We start from the raw sequence: 4,727 nt of genomic DNA, 5'->3' as shown, positions 1-4,727 counted from the left end.
CTTCATGATGTCACAACACGAAGTTTGTGAGTTTTCGCGAATTGCTGTGGGTGTGGCTAAGCGCTGTTCGCCAAGAAAACAACGCCAGTTTTGAGGGTCTAAACATGCACAGAAACTCATGAAACTTGGCACACACATCTGGCCTGGTAAAATGAGCCATATTTTATTGTTGATTGTGCTATTTTTACAAAAATGACTCAATAGCGCCCCCTAGAAGTTTTTAACGAAGCAGCCCCGGTTGTACGTTTAAGCAAGAACGACGAATATTTTTAGGTGTATGAGGGAGCCCAAGACCTACAAAAAAGTCTCTTGGACCCATATGCTAAAATGAACAGGTAGTGAGCTACGAATTTTTGAATGTCCCATTTTTGACGATTTTTGCACATTCACAGGGGGCAGACTTTTGCCCACTTCTCCTACACGTTTCATCTGACTGAGTTAAGACTTGACCTGGACCATGTCAAGACCTGAGCCAACGACAGGGGGAAAAATCTTGACCTTTCGAAATACTATATGATGAAGGCGGGGCATCAAAATTTGTGTTTCGCACTGAAAAAGGATATGCTTAATAACTCCCCGGCACATGCTCCAAAAAATCCCAAACTTGACATGTATGTTTATCGTCAAGGCCTGAAGCTATCTCTATGACAACATTCAGTTATATATGCAGCGCCACCTAGCCCTTGAGGCATAAAAAAAAATACCCCACATACGGTATTTTGTACAAAAAATGTAAACTCATTCTAAGTGTGATAACTAAGTCATTTATGAATATTCTTTTAGTTTCCACCACTCAATATGTTCACTGGCATCAGACTTATCCAAACATATATATATTTTTATTTATTTTTGATAGCCTCTGTGGACATTAAAAGCAATATCGTGAATGAAGGATATGCTTAAAGGTACACTCAGTATTATACAGTGGCATCTAGTGGTGAAATAATAAATCATTCGGAAAAAAAAAACAATTGTTTGTGTTAGTAGTATGTAAAAAGATATGTTGTATCGCATAAACGTACTTTTTTAAAATATAACGGTTAGTCTAGAAATCGCAAATTATCTTACATGTCCGCGCCTCGCCTGCTAGTGTCTGCCATGTTTCGCCGCCATCTTTCTGCTACGGGTGCCGTCAAAGACAAATTTCAGCGCTCCATTTCTTAACGCGTTTTTGGAACGCACTTCCGGTTTGTATGGCGACCGCATGTCCACGAAGAAGAAGAGTTTCCGGTCCCCGAAGAGAGCATTATCAAGCATCACACTTACTTTGGGAATTTATTTTATTTCAGCGCGACAAAACAAGAGTTTATATTGTAGCCGCATTTGCCAGATGGAGAGAAATGAGGAACAGACTAGGTTTGGGACGTGCCGGTGCCTTCGACTGCTTTCTACTTGACCGGTAAGTAAGAGTACATTTGTGTTTACGTTTTGAGAGCGAGAGAAAAGGTATACTCCGTACTAATTAATACGATGTTCGTACCTTTGTTTTACGATCACTGTATCTGTTGATTAGCAACTCCGCACCACTCGAACGATTTCGTTATGTAGCTACTTGCTTTGAAAAAAAAAAAAGATTCCCGCTGGCACGTTATATTTAGAGTAAATGCGCAAGTTATTGTGTAATGTAATGTAACTGTGATTTCGGAGGTATATTTGCCCATAACTTCAATAGAGAATCTAAAGCATACTGTATTAGTGGAGGAGTTGAAAATTATTTTCGTTGTGGTTGGTGAAAATAGGGTTCTCGAAATTAATTTTCGGCAGGGAATAACTTTCTGGACTTAAATGCTGGCTGTACCGTAAGCACTGCTAGAGTCTGAACTCTCTCACTCAAGTGTGTACTGGTCCATTGTGTAATTGGGTGCACAAGAATTTACAGGCTGCCACGTTTTCCACGGAAATTCGACAAGCAAGCAGCCTTTGCATATTCTATGCAGTATGCAGTCAAGTTACTTTTATCTAGCTAATACAATGTTTTGGGCCCAAAAACTAAAGATCTTACCTCTATTTTGGGGGCTTTGTTGGAAAGTTGGTGACATATAGTAGTATCATCAATTATTCTATTTTATTTTATAATTGTGTTTTTGTTTGTGTCACACTAGATCAACAGCCAAACTTGAGGGGTTCCAGAACCATATTCTGATGTATACAAGCATTCATGCACCGTTTAAATACATCACCGACCTGCAAGAAAAAAAAATATCAAGGGGAGAGTCAGCAGCCATATTGGAATGCCCCGAATGAGGACACTTGAATGGAGGACCCCAGAAGGCTTCGGTGTTGTACCACCAGTATCTCCACCTACCATATCTGAGCTGCAACAAACTGAAGTCAGCCGACGTCTTGGTATGTCATTTACATATGGACGGCATTGCACACTACATGAACTTTTTGTGTGAAGCAATACGGAATGGTCACATGTACAAGCACCACTTGTTTTACACAGGACCTGCTGACCAGGTGTCTGAAGCCATGGAGTGACTCCTCCCTCACTTTCCTCAGCAAGCCTTTGAAGAATATGATATCATCGTTGGTGGGAACATGCCCTCACTCCATAACATGTACTTGTGCAGTCAAGGAGCATGTCAAACTTAATAAAACCAGCAAACATTGAAGTGACTTCATTTTTACTGCAGTCTGTTCACACAATCAATGGACAAGCCTTCCTTAATTTTGCCCCAATAACATCATAGAGTAGGCGAAAAGTAGTGTTACAGATCATACTGTGTTCGGGAGAGTTTGAGGAATGTTGCAATGTTAATGGGGGGCAATGTCAGCACACACACACACACACACACACACACACAAAAAACCATCATGGTATTGAGTTAATCAGATATTTTAGCTGTGTACAACACATACCTGCTCTGTAACACTACTTTTGGCCCAAACCTGTATGTCTATTTTCCATATTTTGAAATGCACAGCGTATTGGTAAAATTCTGGAACAACTGCAATTCATGTAGCTCATTATATTCTAACAGCATTTTTTTTTTTTTTTAGTTAATATGTTCATTTCATGTAGACTTTTATTTTACTTTATTTTATTCATTCATTTTCATGTACTGTACCTTACATTCATTGGCCAATGAAGAATTCCTTGTCATTGCAAGCATTTATAATAATTCTCCAGGCTTTTGATGTTTTACATTTCTGGTCATGTAAAATAGTGTTAGGTTAGGTGTCGAATGAACACTGCATGTTGACGCCAAAGGAAATAGTATTTTTTTAGTTATTCAAAATGTACAAATTAACACACAACAACAATATACAAGTTATACAAACTACAACAACAAGTGTCAGACATGGACTAATTATATGCCAGGTAAAAAACCTTTGTATTGTCCTCAAGGATCTGGGAAAGTGTCACTTATTTGCTACAAGTCCACCAAGGTGCTGCAGTCTGGGATCCAGGTACAGGAAATCATGGTGGTGCTGATGTGGGATCCAGGTACAGGAAATCATGGTGGTGCTGATGTGGGATCCAGGTACAGGAAATCATGGTGGTGCTGATGTGTCAAAAAGTATTTCTTGGTGTCAGTCTATCAGCTGGACTTGGATATCTTCATGTTCCTCCATGGTCATTTCCTGTACGAGTCTCTGCAAGAAGGTAACAATTGTATGTCAGATGAGGTACCAAACAATGAACTGAAAGTCACTGAGCCAATGAAGTACATTATTACATGAGCAAGACTATTTGTGAAAGCCATGTAAATTCCTGCACATCGAAGTACAAGGAAGCTGTTGTATCTTCAATCAAAACTAATTAAGTTGCTTAGTGATATTTATTAGGTAAAATTGTTCAACATGGTGACAAATCGATATCTGAGTAAAGGGTTTCAAATGTTTTTGTAAGCAGCACTTTTCTGAGTGGTTAGTAGCAACAAGACACGGGGGGGTTACGAGTCTGAGTTGCAGATGTGTCGTTCAGTTAACACCATTATTTTTGCATGATATACTAAACATATCAGCAAACTATGTAATCTAAATACCACATATTCCAAGCAAAGGTATGTTTTGAGCCATTCACATGCATGCTCGAATGGAATTATTTTTCCATGATGACATAATTGTACGTTACGAGGCACCGCGTTCTCTTCCTCGTCGTCTCTCTCGCCCCCTTTGAGATGGTCCACATGTCTATAAAACGTATAACATAACTGTGTGTTCTCTGTTGCATGGTTTAGTTACACTAACAAATATGAACATAGATAGCCATTATCATTAGCTGACGTACAGTATTTCCAAACAATGCCGACAAAAATATTAATTCTGAAATTAAATGACTAAATCACAATTATTAGGGATCTGTACAGTATGTCTAACAAATGCAATTCACTTACGTCATCACTCGAGGGAATACCAGAAGTTGTTTGCGTTCTGTTCCGGTGAAATTGGTGGTAGGCTGTTGAAGTAGGGTCTCTCTGGGACGCCGTAGTTCGTGTGCTTAAAATCATTGCATTATCTTGTTTGACCGATAGATGGCGGTCGTGAGCTACACACTGGGGCTTTAATAACTCCACGGTACATGCTCCAAAAAAAATCCCACACTTGACATGTATGCTTATAATCAAGGCCTGAAGGTATCTCGATGACAACATTCAGTTATAAATACAGCGCCACCTAGCCCTTGAGGCTTATATAAAAAAAAAAAACCCACATACGGTATTTTGTACAAAAAAATGTAAACTCATTCTAAGTGTGATGACTAAGTCATTTATGAATAT

The 4,727-nt window shown here is 39.1% G+C and overlaps 1 long non-coding RNA gene across 1 annotated transcript; it reads left to right on the top strand.

The window, feature by feature from the left end:
• Nucleotides 1-500: 500 nt before the first annotated feature.
• LOC144008943 (uncharacterized) lies at nt 501-4,502 on the top strand. The gene is made up of 3 exons (XR_013280791.1): nt 501-1,399; nt 2,103-2,346; nt 2,447-4,502. It is a non-coding gene; the product is annotated as an uncharacterized LOC144008943 (long non-coding RNA).
• Nucleotides 4,503-4,727: the final 225 nt, after the last annotated feature.

The sequence above is a fragment of the Festucalex cinctus genome, chromosome 20 (genome assembly GCF_051991245.1).
Source record: "Festucalex cinctus isolate MCC-2025b chromosome 20, RoL_Fcin_1.0, whole genome shotgun sequence".
Taxonomy (NCBI): domain Eukaryota; kingdom Metazoa; phylum Chordata; class Actinopteri; order Syngnathiformes; family Syngnathidae; genus Festucalex; species Festucalex cinctus.
This window is presented reverse-complemented; position numbering and strand designations above follow the sequence as displayed.